Genomic DNA, 21,998 nt, shown 5'->3' on the forward strand with positions numbered 1-21,998 from the left:
TTGTTTGTTTTTTCTGCAGTAATAAAACCTTATTTTATTGCCTATTCTGTTTCACAATAATAATTATTATGACTTTGAAACCCTCCTGGCATTTTGAATTAAACCATGTCAACTTTTCTGTTTATTGTAAAATTCTAGTACTTGAAAGTTGGTTGATGAGGGACTGTGAAGCTCAGAGGTTTTATAATTGGAAAAATATAATCCAGCTCTTCAGCCGTGTTTCAAACATTACCCAGGACAGCAGTGATCAAATTACTAACTACCTCAATGATAGTTATTCATAAGGAAAATATATATGTAACTATAAATAAAGCTATATAAAACAATTTTGTGTATACTATACCAGGGTATGTAACTAATTTTCTTCAATGATGCTGGGTTAGAGATATGTTCATATTCTGTACATAAGATTGCCAGAGTTATTTGTAAGCAAATTTGAATTGATAGCTATCTTAAATGTAGTTTTTTAGCATAAGCCATCATTTTTAAACTCACTGTAGCTGGGTCTGAGCATATTCTAAAAACCCTCCTGGTGATCCTGATAAGCAGCAAGCTAAGAGCCTCTGATTTAAATGAATACAATTTGTTTACATTATCTAGCATGCTGCCTCATACATGGTAAGCAGATAGTAACCATTACTAATGGTGATGACTATAATTTCTGTTTTGTCATATCTTAGGCTACTTGCCTGCAAGGACGTGCTTGGATTGGTTCTGTTTACCAACACAGTTTCAAAGTTGTGAATTTGGTTCTTCAACAGATGAATGTATAAAGAAGATGTGGTCCATATATACAATGGAATATTACTCAGCCATCAGAAAGGATGAATACCCAACTTTTACATCAACATGGATGGGACTGGAGGAGATTATGCAACTTTTACATCAACATGGATGGAACTGGATGAGATTATCCTAAGTGAAATAAGTCAAGCAGAGAAAGTCAATTATCATATGGTTTCACTTATTTGTGGAACATAAGAAATAGCAGGGACTACATTAGGAGAAGGAAGGGAAAAACAAAAGGGGGGAATTCGGAGGGGGAGATGAACCATGAGAGACTATGGACTTCGAGAAACAAACTGAGGGTTTTAGAGGGGAGGGGGATGGGAGGATGGGTTAGCCCGGTGATGGGTATTAAGCAGGGCACGTACTTCATGGAGCACTGGGTGTTATATGAAAACAATGAATCATGGATCACCACATCAAAAACTAATGATGTAATGTATGGTGACTAACATAACATAATAAAATTAAATTAAATTAAAAAAAAGTGTGAATTTGGTTCTCATACCCTACAAGCCCTTCCTGAATGTGGCTATTCAGAAAATAACAGACAAAAGGTAATGAAATATTCTTTGTGAACACCTGTGCAAGCTTATTCCATTGTGCCCCAGTATAGGACTTCTCTTGTAAGTCTTGCCAGGCTCATGACAGGCACTTCTCCAACTTGAGGTGACTGAGTCTAGAGCAGACCCTGGCTTCTTCTTAACCACCTACATGGATAAGGATGGCCAAATGAACTGCCCTGAGACAACAAAACCTGCTCTTAGAAGTACAACCAGAACATGTGAAAAGTGGGTAAAATGTTTGCTCCTTTCTTTATTTTTTTAAAGATTTTATTTATTCCTTAGAGAGAGAGAGAGAGCACAAGCACGGGGAGAGGCAGAGGGAGAGGGAGAAGCAGACTCCCTGCTGAACTGGGAGCCTGACATAGGGCTTCATCCCAAGACCTGGAGATCATGACCTAAGCCCAAGGCAGACGCTTAATCATCTGAGCCACCCAGGCACCTCTGCTCCTTTCTTTAAAGAATAACATTATTGTCCATCCTTAAACCTGGCTCAAAGAGTGTGCTGGGCTTTGATTAATTATTTTAGCAAGGCTTCCTCTCTGGAAAAGAAGTAAGAGTGAGATGTAGTCCCTGCACAGGGAGAAGAGAGCAATGAATATTTGAGGCCAACTGTTAGTGTGTGTAGAACGTAGGCATACAGAAAGAAGAAACAATCTTACATTTTAGTTCCACTTAATTGTTGTAGCTTTTGGTTGCTTTGGAGACAATGTGAAATAAAAATCACACATACAAATCTTCAAATCCTACCTCTTTCACTTACTAGAATTCATCTTGAAAGTAATTTTGAAATATCTAATAATCCTACTTTCTATCCATAAATTGCTTGTAATATTAGTTATATTTCAGGAATTTGATAAGAATCAAATAAGACAGACTTCAAGAAGTAACATGTAAATTATTTACATGCATTAACAATAAAAGGGTTCCACAATCAACTATGTTTGAGATGAATTATCTTTATCAGATGCTTTAATATGCATTATAAATCTCTGAGGAGGATGTGGCAGGATTTTTTCCCAAAATTATTTATCCATAGAACCGTTTTTTCAAAGAGCATTTCCTGAATTAATAATTTGCTAAAAATCCTTTGGGAACATTGAGTTAGGCATCAGAAGTAAAATGACTAAGAAAGCACTTAGTGTTTTGCAATTTTTGTACTCTGTGATTTGTGAAAAATGCATATTTTGTGTTAACTATACCCTTTGTAATAAATTATGTTTTTCAAATGGTAACAATAGTGTAAGATATATACATTATGTGAATTGGAGATTTCAGAAAAGGATGGTGGGCACCAGAGTTCCACTAGAAAAGATCAGTGGGCTGTGAGACATAGGAATAAAAGGTCTTTTAATATGAATGTCTCTTAATCTGAGTTTTGCCAAAACTCAGAGGAGAAAAAAAAAAAGGAGGTGGGGGGACATGGCTCTTCATCAATCAAGAGTTTAGAAATAGAGTTTTAAGAAGGACTGGATTAAATTTAGGCTAAAAATAGACAGGAAGGAAGGAAGGAGGGAAGGGAGAGTGGGGGGGAGATCCTTAAAATATAGGCAGAGAGATTTTAGGTTAGAAATTATGCAACTGAGGAGAATCAACAAAATATTCCAGAGCAATGAATTTTCCTGTAAAGTGTCAGTAATTTTTTTTTCTCTTGAATTGAGTGAGTCTAGACTTTTTTGTTCTACGTATGAATATTATTTATTTCTGGAAAATTCTCATATATACAGTGAAGTAATAGCCAGGTTTAAAGAGAACAGGAAAATTCTGTGACTATAAGATCAAAGACTAGAGAGAAGACCTTCCAGTTTCTTGAGCAGTAATAGTTGTGGGCATAAAAATAAGAATAATACTGATAATACAGAGAGCTCCCTTTGTCAAAATGCCAAGATGTTTCTTCCTGTCTCTTACAGTCCACCTTCACTAGGGAAGAATTAGCATCTTTGTTTCCTTATTTATTATGATATCCTATAAAGTAAATATCAAAAGGCAGTGTAATTTATTAGAAGTTACTAATTTCTTAGTATGTCTGTTCTTCTACCTTTACACTAGAATAATAATATTTAATCATTTAATTATCAAAAATATATTCTGAAATATTAGAACTACAAAAAAAAAAAAAAACCTACACGAATGTAAACTCTTATTGTAACCAAAATCTAGGTTAAAGGAAAATAGATCCTCAAGCTCTGGCTTTAAAAACTGCTTCCCATTGTTATATGGCTTCATCTGCACCCTATTCTACTATATGCTGCTGAGTGATTTCACAACCCATTCCCACTCCACTCAGTGTAACTTCAATGAGCATAATTTTATATCTGTTACAACTAGAGTGTTTTGATGAATACAAAGATATTTTAATGAGAAAAAGAAAAGAAAACCTATGATCCACTTCAAGGAAAGTCTGCCAAATACTATTTAAAATGCTAGCATTTCTCATCCAGAAACCAATGTAAACTAAAATATAGATGACTTTATTCATGTTCCGTTTAATAAAGTTTCTTAATTTCACAAGGCAAGAAATCCTGGACTGACATTTAGTTTTGCAGTAAGAGGAAGTGTAGTATTGTGCAGGAGCAAATAAAATATTATTACAGTGCACAATTTTATATTCTTCCTCTGAAAGTCTGTGAGATAAGTGTCACTGCTAATTGTGCTGCTAGTCCTCAGGGGTCAGGAACTGGAGGTTCCTGATGTGACAAGCTATGCACACACCAAGATTAATCATAGGAAATGCTAAATATATCTGATTCTCCTAGAGAGAGAGTAAGAAAAAAATCCATTGCTTGTGGATTAGCGGGATTTAAAAATATCTATAAAAATTCAATTGTATGAATATTTTCTGCATTAGCTCAATATAACCAGTATCATAACACTGGGATGGTTGTCAAAGGGAGGAAAAATTGACATTGTCTATAAGACTTCCCAGTGCAGTAACTTGGACACAGGGACTGGAATTTTCAACAGTGAATATTTGAGTTTTATTCCTATGGTCTCTTCAGCTCAAAAATGCTCCAGGTCCACCACTGCTTATTGAGGAAAATGAGGATATGCAAAAGGAGTATTCCAAAGGGTGCTCTGGACTCAGTCCCATTTCTGTCTCTTCAATCTTACTTCAATTTGCTTGCTTCTTTGGGAAAGATCCCCCACTAATGCGAGTCCTCTTTAGCTGCAATAAATGTAAAGCAGTTCCCTTTAGTCCTGTGTAAAGAAAGAGTTCAAGGCCATGTCCTGACTGAGAATTTGTGAGTAGGAGAGAAATCCTTACCATGCATTTTTTAACTCTGATAGACTCTTTACTTCTGAAGTACAATTAGTCCTTCCAGCTTAATAATCGTGGTTCTTTTCATCTGCCTGCAGCAATATTTTCCAATACAATAACACTCTCACTGGTGATGTTCTCTGCTATTTTTCCCATAGACAGCTCTACCATATATCATATGGACATAGGACAGAACTACAAGGCACACATTTGCTTACCTGATTCCATTGCGGTCCCTTATTAAATTTGTTTCTGTAGTTGTAGGTCTTGTTGCATGGAGTAGCTTCCACAAGTCATCACATACAATGCTTGTGATAGTTTTTTAATTTATTGCATCTCAGCTACAAATCCACTTATCATTGCAAAAAAGGGATCTAAAGCTTTTAAATGCTTTTCCTTTGTCAGCTGGCAAGGTATAAAGCTTTTGTCAGTACAGGGTGATAGAGATAAATACAGGAAACAGAGACTCACATTCATGGTTCTGATGTTTTTTTTGGCAAGCTCCTACACCACATTAGGCTTTATCAGGGTCCACTCCTGCAGTGTGGACACTTTCCTACCACCAGCCCTTGTGGCACAGGCAGCCTCCTCAATTCTCAGTTTCTGTACTACACAGCAGTCAGATGCATCCAGTGACCAGTAGCTTCCCTAGATCCCCACTTCGGCAGACTCTAATGTGACATTATTTTCTGTGGCAACCTAGAGGATAAATTTCAAGTTAAGTTCCACTGTGCAGCAACACAGCTACTTCTCTGCCGTCCACTGAGGAACAGCCATTCTTTTGCAAGGTCTGAAACTCAACCCTGGGGGTCCAGAGGTCTCTTCTTAAGGTGCTCTGTCTTAGCTCAAGGAGTTGGCTACTCCTTATATCTGTTACTCTTAAATTCTTTAGAGTTCTTATTACTTCTTCCTAGCCATAATGGTTAATTCTATTTGTGAAGTTGGCTAGATTATGCTAACCAGTTGATTTAGTCAAACACTACTCTAGATGTTGTTATACAATTGTTTTTAGATATAATTAACATATATATTTAGCTGGCTTTAAGTAAAGCAGTATAATGGGGGCGGGCCTCATCCAACCAGTTGAAGGTTTTAAGAGAAGGCTGTGGTTTCCTGAGTTTTCCATCTTTGGAATAAAACTGCAACATCAACTGTGACTTGGATCTCCAGACCACCAACTTTGCCCTACAGATTTCATTTGGCTGCTCTCATAATCTGATTCCTCAAAATAAATCTTTCCATGTCTTTGTCCCTGTATATTATTTACTCTGTTTCCCTGGAGAACTCTAATAAGCCAGTCCTTCATTAATCAAATCCCTTGTCTGAGTTAATAATTTCTTATATTAAGCTTTTCCTATATATATATTACTGTGTGGTTTCTGTCTCCTGATTGAACCCAACTAATTCAATGCTCTTGCAATATCCTGACAGCATATACATTTGTGAGAGAAGTTTCTGGTAACAGAGTTGGGATACTCAAAGATACCAGCTAGTATCAGGAAAGTTTCACATGTTTCCTCTATGTCCATTCCTATTTATATTTTTCTAGGCTTCTGGACATCTTGGTTTCAGGTGGGGTGGGTGGGTACAGGGAGCAAGAAACCAAAATCACTACCTAAAACAATCAGGGTTACATATAGACTTTAAAAATAGAATTGGAGTTATGTGGCTATTGTTTTTGGCATACAACATTTTCCTGATTTTTATTGTGAATATATTTGGAACAAAAGAGAGGAAATAAGGAAAAGTAATCATTCACTAATTAGAGAGGACATCATATTCCAATAATGTAGATAAACATAAGTATCAAGTGGTAGAGTAATAGAAGATCAGCTTAGAAATAAGCCTAGAAGAGCTCAAGAACTGGAAACATACATGAGGAATAGGAAATAAACTTTAAATTTCTTTTTTAATTTTTTTTAAGATTTTATTTATTTATTTGAGACGGAGAGAATGAGAGACAGAGAGCATGAGAGGGAGGAGGGTCAGAGGGAGAAGCAGACTCCCTGCCGAACAGAGAGCCCGATGCGGGACTCGATCCCGGGACTCCAGGATCATGACCTGAGCCGAAGGCAGTCGCTTAACCAACTGAGCCACCCAGGCGCCCTTTTTTAATTTTTAAAGAGGTAATTCTTTGAGAAAAATAACTTAAGAGTTCCATCATTCTTTTCTTTTTTTAAAAAAGATTTTATTTATTTATTTTAGAGAGAGAGAAAGAGGGAGTGTAAGCAGGTGGTAGAGCAGAGGGAGGGGCAGAGGGAGAGAGAACCTGCAGCAAATTCCATGCTGAGCACAGAGCCTGACACAGGGCTCAATCTCAGGACCCTGACATCATGACCTGAGATGAAACCAAGAATCATATGCCCAAATGACTGAGCCACCCAGGTACCCCAAGAGTTCATTCTTTTCTATCTATATAAATATGCCTCCAGTAACCAGATACCTGGGAATCATTTTTTTTTTTTTTTTTTTACATCACCTCTCTTAAGTCACTATATCCAATGTTTTGCAATGTTTGGAACCTGTTAGCACAAAAACATATTTCAAGTCAATTCATTTCTCTCTAATTGTACATACACTACACCAACCCTTAAATTATTAGCCTTATCATTTCTCTCCTGGTTTATTGCATTGGTTTCCTAATATCCTCTCAGATTTAATTATTGCCTTCTTCAGTCCAGTCTTTATAATCAGCCCAACTGATATTTGAAAAGGTCTACAGTATCATGTCACTTTGCAACTTTAAACTTTTATGACTATTCACACTTTTTTTTTTTAAAGATTTTATTTATTTATTTGACAGAGAGAGACACAGCGAGAGAGGGAACACAAGCAGGGGGAGTGGGAGAGCGAGAAGCAGGCTTCCCGCGGAGCATGGAGCCTGATGCGGGGCTCGATCCCAGGACTGCGGGATCATGACCTGAGCCGAAGGCAGACACTTAACTACTGAGCCACCCAGGCGCCCCTGACTATTCACACTTTTGAAAATGAAAACGAAATTCCTTAATATGAACTTAATTAAAAACAAAAGCAACAGCAAAACTAGCATTTAGTCCACTTTTATCTTAAAACAAAAACTTTTCTAAGTACTCTGCATATATTAAATGACTCATATTTCACAATGACCTTATGCCTTATATAATGTAGATTGTATTATTACTATTATTATTACTTCATAAATGAGAAAAATAGGCACATGAAGATTAAACAATTTGCCCACACAACCAATGACTGGAAGAGTCAGAATTCAAACACAGGTTGTCTAATTCCAGAATTGACAATATTAATCTACATGCTTTACCCAGGCTGTTTGTTGCTCAGCATAATTTTCCATAGGCTTCTCATACAGTACTCCCTATGTTCTAACCACACTGGTATTTTTAATGTTTCTACAATGTATCAAACTCCTTTCCTTTTCAGGCTTTCCCACTTGCTGTTTCATCTTCTTGGTATGCTTTTCTTCCCACTGTTCACATGATTATTTTAACTCATCCTTTAGGACTAAATTTAAATGACACTTCTCCAGAAAATGTACAGATCCTTGTCCAATCTAAAAAGGTCCTATATTTTTTTAATGTATTCCACTTATAATTAAAAGTGTATATATTTTTTTCCATTTGATTAATCTCTCTTTTCTCTAGTAAAATATATAAGGATGAGGATTGAATCTGTTTTGTTCACCAAAAGGCTTCCAGTGCCAAGCAATAAATAGTTTGCGGATGACTGAATAACTGAGGGGTGGAGGCAGAATACTTGACAGGAACCCAAAGGGGTTCCCATCTGGCAGCTTCTGTTATTTCTGAATACAGGACCTTTTGCTCAGTGAGGAATGGGAAAGAGTTGGGTGTGTGAGAAACATGAGAAGATTTAATACACTGTTGCATAAGGTGAACAATGAATATGGAGTGTTAGCAATCTGTCCTATGGTATAAATATTTTTAAGTATCACTCATTTTTGGTAGTATGAGAAAAAAAAAAAAACAGATGACGAGCATTAGAGTGTAGCCATATTTGGGTTTCAGATACATGATAAGAAGAAAAAACAGAGGTCACGAAGCAACCCTGAACCGCAGCACATTAGACATGGACATGGTGTATTGGGGATGGAATGTGGATGTTAAGATGAGATGACCTTATGTTTCAATCATATTATGAAACAGTTATAATTAGGGTGGTTGGGCAAACAAACAGGAAAGAGAAATTTTGTGGTAAGAGTGGGATATTTGAGCTCATGAAATCAGAGGAGCTCTATTAGAAGCAGGTGGCTATGGTATAATGGAGATGGTCATTGGAGATAAGGAGGTCAAGGAACTGAGGGTCCAGTGTGTGTGTGTTGGCCATGTTGAGGATGAAACCTCCCAGGTTAACGAGAGAAGTTGAATTGGAGATAAACACTGAGATAAAAGAGTTTTTCCAATAGTTCAATGGAACAGTGTGGCATCAATAAGCAATTAAGTCATCAGTCTCAGCTTTGAGTCATGAGGATATGAAAATAAACCACCCAGACTTCCATAGAGTTAAACAAGAAATAGTCTATGAGGTAAATATAAATTTTATATTTGGCAAAGAGATGGAAACACTCTCTGAGAAATGTCAAGGATGTAAGTGGTTTGACTAATTAGAATATAAGAGTTATGGAGAGTAGGGTGGTAGATTTGGGGAGAGAAGGGAGAAAATGGGAGTTAGATGAGTACCATAAAAGGTAGAGAATTATGAAGATAACACAGGAGAAAATGCTTAACAATTAGTGGAAGGGACGGAGCTTTATACTTTGTTCATTTATTAGGAAAACATGATAGGCAGGGTGAATTTCATCTTGATATCCTAGTGTACAATTATGAACCACTGAACCTATCATGATATATAGCTCTGGTATAGACTGTAAGTTCTTGTAGTTGCGATATAAGAGCACCTATTGTTTTCTTCATAAGCACAGATAATGGCAGCTGCTATGTCTATTCATGGGCCTGTACTTAGGATACGGGGGACGGAGCATACGGACAAATAGTCTTAAGTGCATCAGATCAGTAGTCAGTGTAGTTTAGTTGCATCTTTATCATGCCTGGAATAGTAGGACATTCTCTTTACCCTTTCTCATTATCTGCCTAGCTTAAAGTCTGTATGTTCTCTAAATATAAATATTGAAGGTTTTTGAAAGGTTGTGATTTTTAAAAACTTCTCATTTCAAAAGTCATTATTACTTTTCATGTGTAAAATATCACATATCCTGTATCAACTACAAAGTTCAGCCCTTATAAAACATAATAAATCTATACCTACAAAACAATGGTCACTTTTTTACTCTCCTATTCATTTTTTTCTCCATAGCCCATCTCAGGCCCATCTCCTATATCACATCTTACATAAAGAAAAAAATGCTTCGGGTGCCTAGGTGGCTCAGTAGGTTAAACGTCCAACTCTTGATTTCGGCTGGGGTCATGATCTCAGGGTCCTGAGATTGAGGCCCCTGCTCCCGGTTGGGTTCCACGCTCAGTGGGGAGTCTGCTGGAGATTCTCTCTCTCCTTCTGCCCATCCCCTCACTAGCACTTGCTCTCTCTTTCCCTCTCTCTCTAAAAATAAATAAAAGCTTCATTCCCATCCACATGATGAAAATATATGAGATAATCTAAAAATTCACGATTTTCTTAGACTCTCAAGAGACCTAAGGGTACAGGTATAAAATCTAGGATAGCTAAAACAATTCTGAAGAACAAAATTGGAAGACTCACATTACAAGATTTAAAAGCTTACTACAAGGCTATAATGATAAGCAGTGTGATATTAACAAAAAGACAGATGCACAGATCAATGAAAGAGAATAGAGAACTCATAAAAAAAATCCTCCCACAAATACAGTGAACTGATTTTTGACAAAATTTAAAGGCAATTCAGTGAAAGAAAACAGTCTTTTTGACAAAAGTTACTGAAAGAATTGCATGTCCATACGCAATCAACAAATAAACCTCAACACACAGCTCTCACTTTACACAAAAATTTACTCAAAATTGACCAGAAACCTTAATGTAAAGTGTAAAACTTAAATATTCTAGTAGAAAATATGTAAGAAAATCTGTGCCACCTCAGATTGGTATTAATTTGTTAGGTACAATATCAGATGCACAATCTGTGCGGGGCGCCTGGGTGGCTCAGTTGGTTAAGCAACTGCCTTCGGCTCAGGTCATGATCCTGGAGTCCCCGGATCGAGTCCCGCATCGGGCTCCCTGCTCAGCAGGGAGTCTGCTTCTCCCTCTCCCGCTCCCCCCCTGTTGTGCTCTCTCTCTCTCACTCTATCTCTCAAATAAATAAATAAAATCTTTAAAAAAAGAAAGAAGCACAATCTGTGCAAGAAAAAATATATAAATTAACTTTGTCAAAATTAATTTTTTTTTTCTTCATGAAAGTTATTGTTAAGAGGATAAAAAGACAAGGCACAGGCTGGTAGAAAACTTGCACATTATATAGCTAATGTTAATTCCCATAATAGATTGTGCTTTTTCCAGAATATATTAAAAAATGTTTTAATAAGAAAATGAATAACCATGTTTTTAAAAGTCAAAAGATTGGAACAGACTCTTTATATAAGAAAGAATATAGATTGCAAGTAAACATATTAAAATGTTCTTAATATCACTGGTCATTAGGGAAATGTAAATAAAAACCATAGTGAGATATCATTCCATATCTAATAAAATGGTTAAAATCAAAGTAAGTTGATAACAGCAAAAGCTGCCAAGGATGCAGAGCAACCAGAACTTTGATACAATGCAAACTGGTACAACCACCTTGAAAAACAGTTCGGGAATTTCTTATAAGATTAAACATTTACCATATGAACCAACAATCTGATTCACAGGAATTTACCCAGACAAAATTTCTGTCTTTCAAAAACTGGTATGCAAATGTTTATAGAGGTTTTGTCATAACTGTCCAAACTGGAAACAACCCAAATGTCCCTAATTTAAGGAAAGATAAACTAAGGTACATCAATACAAATATTTCTACTTAGCTTAAAAAAAAAAGTAACAATATATTAATCTGTGTAACAGTATAAATAAAATGTAAATGAATTATGCAAAGTGCAGGAAGCCATATTTAAAGTTAGATACTTAAGATTCCATTTTATGGCATTCTGCAAAGGCAAAACTGTAGGGATCAGAGCACCCAGGGCTGGGGATTGGACGAATGATGGGAGTATACGGTGACACAGAGAATTTTGCTGTTGGTGGAACTACTGTGTGTTTTGTTACAGTAGTAATCACAAACATATATTTGCTGATAATCTCAAAACTATGATTAAAAAGGGTGGACTTGACTATTATAAATTATGTTCTAATTTAAGAAAAACTGAAAAAAATTAGGAAAAATTTCTATATAAAAAGTAGGTGGATCACATGAGCTATTCCATTTATTCATAAAGTAAAAAGACTAGATCTGCTTGAGATGGAATAAATGTATAGAAAGAGAATAATTTACTATTTTTATATAATAAAAACAATAACCACAATCAAGCCATAACTTAGATTTGGAAAAAATAAAGAGAATGATATTTACTGTGGCACACACAATATGACGTCACCTAACTGAGGTCTGCTAAAAACGTTTAACTCAACTTCTCAATATAAGTTATTCATGAATACAAAAATTAGCTCTATTTGCAGAAATAAAGGAGAAGGCAGAAGCAGAAAAAGGTGGTGGGGGAGAGTAAAGAGGGAAAAAATGGAATCAAAATATAAGGAAGAAGAGGAAGAAGTGGAAGGACTTGAATGTCTCTCAGTAGATGCCATGTTTTCAGAATATGAATAATAGAAATAAAGAAAATATGATTAAAATAAAGCATAACTAAATACTAGCATGTTTCCAGAACTAGTGTGCCCAAACATTAACGGTTACAGAAAAGAGGTGGTATAGCCTGGAATTCTATGAGAAGGACTACCACAGAACCTACACAAAAAGATGCAGCTGTACCTTTAGCTATTTAAGTCCAAATTTGGGGTACAATTCCCATACATTCAAGTTATAAGTTGTTCATTAATAATTATTTCAGAAGTATGGCACAAAGAAACAAAATATTACTGCCCATAGTGTTCAGCAGTATTTCATCTTCATGATGACTCAAGCTCTCCCAGAGCTGTTCATGTCTTACAAGTGGATAAATAAAACCCTTTCCCCAAGGGTGGAGAAGCAGCAAACACATCCTGTATTATTACATGAAAGATTCTACCTTTCTTCATTTTATCTTTAAGAATCTAATACCTAAAGGAAACAAAAGTCACTATGCTTGCTTCCTCCCATTCTATATATATCACCAACATATACCCACCCAGGACACATCCATCAACATCTGTGCTATGTATTTCCCTGCCAAATTATAAAGAGACTCTTCCTTAATACATTTTTAGTAAATGAATGGTGACTCCTGGGTCATTCATGTTTACTGCTTTCTAGCTTTACAGATTCCTGCTATGTCAGTTCTAAAATACCTGAAGAGATCACCTTCTCCTATTATTTCAATGGGATGTAGAGAAGTGAAATTAAGAAATAAAGTAATTTATTCAAAATTCCATAGATACTCTGTGAAATAGGAGTAAAATCTTACCATTAAGGACTTTCTCCCCATCAGTCAAAATATGTCCATTTTAACCATCACATCTAGAGGCAATGAATGCCCCATCCTTGCACTGTAACTCAAAGAAATGAATCTATTGTTGGAAATGTGAGGCCAGATGGAAAGAGAAGGTGGTTATAACAAGCTGGAGAAGACAGTGTCAGTAATTTTTCTTTTTTATAATTTATTTTTTTTAAAGATTTTATTTATTTATTTGACAGAGAGAGAGACAGCTAGAGAGGGAACATGAGCAGGGGTACTGGAAGAGGGAGAAGCAGCCTCCCGGCCAAGCAGGGAGCCCAATGTGGGGCTTGATCCCAGGACCCTGGGATCATGACCTGAGCCAAAGGCAGACGCTTAACGACTGAGCCACCCAGGTGCCCCTGGTTTAAATATTATTATTTTTAGCCATTTCTTATTTGGAAATCACTAAATATAATTTTTATCATGTTACCTAAATGTTAATTTTTTTAAAGTTAATTTTTGGGATTGTCTCATTGTATGTTTGCTTTGGCCAACTGCTCAGCTTACTTTTTTTTTGCTTTTAAAAGCCTGCTTGGTATATGTCCATGCTTAGAGCTTTAGTTCTGTTGAACTATGCATTCACAATTTTATGTGCTTATTTGAATTCTACCATAACATGAAAATCTATACTTTGAATTATTTTAGGTAAATCATATTCTTTCATTCCTACAATCTATTAGTTTTAGTAGATCTTTCTTTGAAATTGTAAGTCCCAACTTAACTGATTTTTGCAGTTGTTTTCTGATCTCCAAATAAGAAATTGCATTGATGGAACTACAATTCAGAACATTTATTTATTTATTTTATTCCCTCATTTCCCTCTTTTAATTGATGGAATTAGATAATTACTAAAATTCTAACAAAAAAATCCATAACATTTCCTTTTTATATTCTATTCATAAATACTTAATTTCTAGCATGTATTTTATTGGTTTTAACATAGAATACTTATCTATTTGGTATTATGACCTTTACAAAGGGACATGAGACCAAATTATATTTAAAACTCTGATAGAGGTAACAATTCTAATCATGGACACTGACTACCCATCTAGGTACTTTTTAAAACACTATTAAATTTAAGAGCTATTTTAATTTAAGATACACAAAAAGTCTAAATTCTATTTGCTTGAGTGTAACAAATAACTTTTTTTAAAGGTTATATAGTCAAAGAATTCTTATTTCCTGCTGTCAATCCTATCCTGTAAGGAAGTAAATAGACAAAAGGTAAAAATCTTATTGTTGCCATCTCAATTTGCTTCCCAGAGTTCATTCATCTGGCATTAAGGGAGTTACACAAATTAAGCGTGATTGTGGTATGTTAGTCTTATAATTAGTACTTTCTAAATCTATTCACAAGAGGCAACCACCTAGTGTTCTTAGTCACATCTGATCTACAAAGCAAGAAATTTGCATGTGGTAAATGGCAGTACTTTCCAAAAAGCAGTTAATCATTAAAGGGGGAAAAGCCTCTTGGCATTTATTGTTCACAGCACAAGAGAAAGGTATTAATATGGCTGTAATTTTCAATTCCAAAAGAATTTCTTCACAGTTGAACATAGATTAATGCCCAAATTCCATTAAGAGTTTCTATAACTTTCTGTTAGAGACTGAAGCTCTTATTATAAAAACTGATGAAATTTTTGTGCTGAAAATACAGGTCAGGTAATATTTTGAGGTACAAAGAGGCAATCAGTAATTTAAAACTACTGTTTTGTTACATTGCAGAAAAAGAAGAGAACTTCTATTTTGGTGAGTAACTGGTTAATAGCTGAAGAGTTCACTGACAGGTTGTCTGTAGTTCTCTCTGCCTCTAGTTACCTAAGAAGAAATGGTCATCATGGATGACCTTGCTCTTTGTGAGTAAAGGAAAGGTCATTATAACAGCCTAGGCAAGTAATTCCCTGTATCCATAGCAGGAATTGAAACAAATGGAGAACTTGTCATCAGCCTAACTATTACCCCTGAATAACACCAAGAGCATCAAACAATCTGTATTAAAATAGCTAAAGTAATTGTTAGCCCACTGACTTGTAAAATTAAAGTGGTAAAAGACAGAAGCATGAACACCCATGATAATTGGAAGGAGATGTAAACCCCTCTCCAACAGTAAGTGATGTCTTGACAGAAAATCTAATCTGATTAATTTTCACTTTCCCAAATTTCAGAGTTTGGGTCATTTTCAATTGTATTGTTATCAGGTCCAATCCCTTTATTTTTCCCCTTATATTCCTTCGCCACCTCTTTTCCTTTTCTAATTCTTCCATTATTTCCAATTCCTTTCCCCACTCAAATTTCTACATCTTTCACTAAGTAATATCAGTGAGTGGTTTTAAGATATGCTACTATGTGAATCTGACTCCCCGGTAAAAATCAAGGACATTTTAATAAATCTTGACCCCAAGTGAATAATATATATCAAGCTCAGGATGGACACAAGGAAAGGAAATGCTGAAGGAGATTTCCAAACCACCTTATCCGGAACACTAATCTGTCTTAAAAATAACTGTGCTAAAATCAAAGTGTCCTTTCTCTAAAAGGCTTTTTGTGAAAATGCTTTAAAAGCTTATTCAAATGTAAGAAGTAACATAAATGCATTGTTTTGTCATTAATATCATTATTAATATGCCCCCTGTTGCTGCTAGATGTGTTGTTTTTCTCTCTTTTAACCATGCTCCATTTACACATTTTTCTACCCCATAATTTCAGCCAATTTGTAAATAAGGGCAATGGAAAGTAGTGTCTGTCTTCTTTTCTATTATCATTGCAACTATTCAAAAGAGGAAGAAAGAAAAAATAAAAACTCAGAACAAAATGTGCATTAGGAAGAGCCCTGGGCTTAGGTATAGAAGTGAAATGCTTAATGAGTTTTGTATTTTTGAACAAGATATCTGTTCTTTGCAACCTTTAATTTTATTTGTAAAATAGGGATGATACCTAACTCAAACTGCTATGGTGCACATTACATATGATGATTTTTAAACTATTGTACACATATAGAATGAACTGCATAAATAGCAATAAAACATGAACCTATCAATAATATTTTTATTTTATAACTATATATAGACTTATACCTATTCATTGCATTTTTTAGATAATTGTCCAGGAACCTTTTGATTATGTTATTGGACAGTTGACATCCAACAATTTCAAGTGTATTTTCCAAGCACTGAACATACATTTGCTTTCAAAGTCTGTTAGTAAATATAGCTTTTTCTATATTTTAAACCACACACACACACACACACATACACATTGAAAGTTCAGAAGAAAAGTATTACTCTAGATGTCTTAAAAACACATTATGTCAAAGAGTGGTTAAATAAAATGTACTATAATAAAGGTAACTTTAACCTGGTTAAGAAATCTAGAAAATTTAACATCATCAAAGGAAAGTAATTTGAATTTCTTTTCATAATAGGAATTATCATCTTGTTTTGTCTGTTGCTTTTCTTTTTACTACAGGCTGGTATGCCTGGAACACACTGATTCTTTTTCTCTAGTGGGGCCTGGTTTTAAAATAAATAACTAATTTTCAAGAAGAAATATTTTTTCTATAATATATTCAGATTATTTTTTTGAGTTTCTAAAATAAACTCATATGGTTTACTGGATAAGATGAAAACTGCATGCAAGTGTTTAACGTTTTAAAATCTGGATCTGGGGCACCTGGGTGGCTCAGTTGGTTAAGTGGCTGCCTTCGGCTTGGGTCATGATCTCGGGGTCCTGGGATCGAGCCCTACATCGGGCTCCCTGCTCAGCGGGAAGCCTGCTTCTCCCTCTTCCTCTGCCTGCCTCTCTGCCTACTTGTGCTCTCTATCTCTCTGTCAAATAAACAAATAAAATCTTAAAAAAAAATAAAATAAAATCTGGATCTTATTGGAACTGAAAAATAAAAAAAGTATAATAAATTACATAAAAATAGTAAAAAGATCAGCATCTGTTCTTGAAACTAAGAATGGCAGTTTTTCAGCTAGATGCTGAAAAAAAAAAAAAGAAGAATAGTACCAATGTAATACAACTAGCATCAGATTAAAGAAAGGGCTAAGCAGAATTTTAACTTACTATAGTAAACAGAATGGCTATTATTTGGGGAGGTAAGTAAATAATATGATAGAAAAAACTTGCTGAAATTCTTAACAGGAAAAGGCCATGGGTTGCATATAAGGAAGGTAGGTTTCACTATCTTTGTTACTCCAGAGCATCTGGTAACATGACAGAGAATACACCACTCACCCAGAGGTGAGCTTGATGCTACCACTACTTTATACTTGACATAGTTTAAAACCTGTGCTGTCCAATTCAGTACCCACAAACACTGTGACTATTGAGTGTTTGAAAGTGACTAGTTAAAATACACCAAATTTCAAAACAAACAACAACGAAACAGTATATAAACATAATTTAAAGTATCTCATTAATTATTTGTATATGGATTACATTTTGAAATGATAACATTTTGGATATATTAGGTTAAGAAAAATATATCATTAAAATAATTTCACTTGTTTTTTCTTACTTTTTTAAAAGTAACTACCAGACGATTTAAAATTATATGTGTGGCTCTCTCTTAGTGCTCACATTATGTTCCTACTGGACAGTGTTTCTCTAAGAAAACAAAAAGACATGTCATGACTCTAATTAGCTCATGACAGGAAAACAATGTCATACAGAAAGCAGGGAGTGAGGGCATTGTATCCAAGATAGTGCCAAAATGACCTAAGATTGCAGAAAACAAACAAGCATAGGATGCTGGCAAAGTAACACTGTTATATATGAGCATTTAACACTGTTATATATGAGCATTTCAAACCTTATATGGGTGTTAAAGATTCAGGACAGAAAACAACAGAACTTCTAAGAGATTTAATCTAATTTCTACTACTATATGAGTGTACAATTCCCTTTATAAGTGTGAAGAAACAGAGTAATCATGAAGCATGTGAAAATATACAGAAATTCAAAAGAGGAGAATATGGGGAAGGACCAAATCAAATGTCCTCTTATGAAATAAAATCTCTGCATTCAGTAACAAGAAGATTCAATGGAACTCTATATCTTACAGCTAGAAAATCCAGAGACAAAGATAAAAATAGACCAGGACAGACTGTGTCAAGACAAAAATATTAAAAACTAGGATGCCAAGTACAGTGGAGGCAGGGATGAATTTATCAAGGAGCTAATAATGCTTAAGCTTCAAGGATCTTCTCTTGCCAAGGTTCTTTTCTAGGCTTTGGGACATGCTTTGTAATTTTTTTTTTTAAAGATTTACTTATTTATTTGAGAGAGAGAGAGAGAGCATGTGCGAATAGGGGGCCCGTGGTTGAGGAAGAGGGAGAGGGGCAGAATCTCAAGCAGACTCCCTGCTGGGTGCGGAGTTTGACGCAGGGCTCAATCTGAGTACCCTGAGATCATTACCTGAGCCAAAATCAAGAGTAGGACACTTACTGACTGAGCCACACAGATGTTTTGTTGCTTCGTAATTTTGTATTTGTGACTTTATATTTACATATTAATTTCTTTTCTTTTTATTTTTTTAAAGATTTTATTTATTTATTTTAAAGAGAGAGAGAGAGAGACCGCACAAGCCCAGGAGTGGCAGAGGGAGAGGGAGAAGCAGGCTCCCCACTGAGCAGAGAGCCTAATGCAGGGCTGGATCTCAGGACCCCAGGATCATGATGTGAGCTGAAGGCAGACACTTAACCAACTGAGCCACCCAGGTGCCCCTAATAATTTCTTTTCTTTTTTTTTTTTTTTAAAGATTTTATTTATTTATTTGACAGAGAGAGACACAGCGAGAGAGGGAACACAAGCAGGGGAGTGGGAGAGGGAGAAGCAGGCTCCCCGCAGAGCAGGGAGCCCGATGCGGGACTCGATCCCAGGACTCTGGAATCATGACCTGAGCTGAAAGCAGTCGCTTAACCAACTGAGCCACCCAGGCGCCCAATAATTTATTTTCTTAAAAAGGATCCCTAATTGTATAAATTTCAGGATCTACAAAGTTTGTATCAGCTCCTGGTACACTGAGGAACTGATAGTTCACTGTAATCACTCATCCATACTTACCCTCAAATAGTCACAAAACACCTGATTTGTGCCTGACATTCTTGGGAAAGGTGGTGATCTATATATTGCTGACCTTGGCCTAATGAAGCATGTTTTTCCAGCCACAGAAAACAGATGATAGACATGTTATGATTGGTTAATATAGACCTACAAACAATGGGGAAAGAAGTATTAGAAATAATCTGTTCACCCAATATACAGGCGTATTTCTTTTTTCTAACTGGCTATCAAGATATAACAGACAAATAAGTTCATCATTTTCTTGAAGTAGACCAGATGACAATTTGAAAAATGAATTTGCTGAGTGATTTTAATTCTGTATATATAGATGTAAATATATATATGTATACACACATATGTATATGCATAAAGTATACATTTTATTATGTGGTTACAGATATTTTTTTGTTTTCTTCATTGCATGCTATGTTTTCAATTTCTAGACTAAATAGGTATTACATTTTAAACAAATAAAATACAGTATTAAAACCCTAAGTTTTCCTTATAACAAAAGTTTTTGTTTTTCCCCCCCTCAAAATCTCCTACTATGAAAGTATTATAAATTTGTTAGTATTGCTTGCATTTGCATTGATACATAGGTAGAATTTCATAGATTATATCACAGTTTAGAAATTGCTGGAATTCGGGCGCCTGGGTGGCTCAGTTGGTTAAGCGACTGCCTTCAGCTCAGGTCATGATCCTGGAGTCCTGGGATCGAGTCCCACATCGGGCTCCCTGCTCAGCGGGGGGTGTGATTCTCCCTCTGACTCTCCCCCTCTCATGCTCTCTCTTTCTCTCAAATAAATAAATAAATCTTTAAAAAAAATTTAAAAAAAAAGAAATTGCTGGAATTCAACAGGGATCTTCACATACACTAACAATTTCCTGGCCAACTGGGAACAATAGATGTGAGTAGAGAGGAGGGTGTTGCTTCTCATTTTTTGTTTCTCTACTTGACTCTCTAAACGGTTTCCTGCCACACTTGCCAATCCAACTTTCTTTCTTTTTACCTTAAGAAGATAACATTATTTACCTTAGGAAGGGGACTTCTGCAGAAAACAGATGAGAAAAAATATAACTGCAAATGTCAATGAGTTGATGCACAAAAGTAGATGAGTAGGTAAGTATATACTTTGAATATTTTTGTGTTATTAACTAAGTAGAATAAAAAAGGAGGTAGACAGATTGAAGAACTGAACACATGCTTAATAACAGGTACTATGAAACAAAGGACATATGCAAACTTTATTATGTAATGAGTGATAGTAGCAAAAGCAAACACTGTTTTGGGAATCATTTATATTCATTCTTTAGAATCAGTGAAGGAAGAAAACTGATATAAAAGTAGCAATCAATTGAAATTGTGTTTCTTTGATTAAAATGATTTTGGCATTCTAATAGTGAACCCCATTTTCAGGTATTTGTCTCATTTGTAGCTATCTATAAAATGATTGTCTTATCCAGAGTTCAGAGTCAATAATTTATGAATAGATATGTGTGCTGCCAGGACTATTCTTTCTTGTTGGCGAGTACTCCATGTGGTCTGAATGGGGGGGTCACCAGGTAGCTATCCACACTCAAAATTACCCCTCTTGGTAGCTGCCAAATAACCTGATATTCTATTAGTGGGAATTTTCCCTATGGAGTTAAGTATTCAAATGCTAATATAAATAAGAGGGCAAATGTAAAACTTCTGTCCATATTTAATACATTATTGAATCATATCAGATATTTTCCAAATGGCAGAGAGCCAAGAGCAAGAAGTGACTTGGAATAAAATTTATAGTAGATAAGCATTGATAGGTCTACATGTGGAGAGATCCAGAAGCACGTCAACGTGACACCAAGGGTGGGATGAAGGAAACATGCAGGGGTAGAATGGGGACCTAACTGTATAAATGAGGATAATGGGAAGAGAAGGAAGTTTGATAAATGGAAAATAAACTTTATCACAGCTAGCGGTAACTAAGATCACTCAGCCTAATAAAAGGTGACTAGAAATGGATGATTGGTGGAGGTAGAAAATAAAGGGCAGTCTGCTAGAAAATAGAGTTGACTAGATGAAACTACAATGAATATGAACAGGGTATATTAAGGTAAGTAAATAAGAGTATATAAAATCCAATCTAGGGTTTGGAGCTTACCAGCTCCCTTCTTTATCATGTACCATTTCTCCTTTTTTCCCTAGACTTCCACACACTCAGCTGCTCTGCCTGTAGGTAGAAGGAGAGTGACTTTTCCTTCCTTTATTTCTGTCAGATTCAAGGATGGCCATGAAAAATGGGATATTAAAGCTGCCCACTTTTAGAGGAGAAAACACCTAAAGACATCAATTCATGTGTGTTTCATGTTGGGTTCCAGAGAAGCAGATTCAGAGATGTTTCTTAGAAATCAACAGGGGCAAGGGAAAGAGGAGAAAGCAGATTGAGCAGAGGAAGAAGTCATAGTGCACCATAGGCCTAATAAACCCTCAGAGAACTTGGTGAGGAGCCCCTGAGCATGAATCATCCATGATATTGTCCCACATTAGGGAGAAATGGCTGGGGCCTTTATGCCAGGGGTCAGCAAACTATGACTAACCTACCATCTACTTACCTATTCCCTGTAAGCTAAGAATGGTTTTTGCATTTTGAAAGATTGAAAAAAAAATCAAAAGAAGAATACTATTTTGTGAAATGTAAAACTTAATAT

This window comes from Neomonachus schauinslandi, chromosome 1 (assembly GCF_002201575.2).
Source record: "Neomonachus schauinslandi chromosome 1, ASM220157v2, whole genome shotgun sequence".
NCBI lineage: Eukaryota > Metazoa > Chordata > Mammalia > Carnivora > Phocidae > Neomonachus > Neomonachus schauinslandi.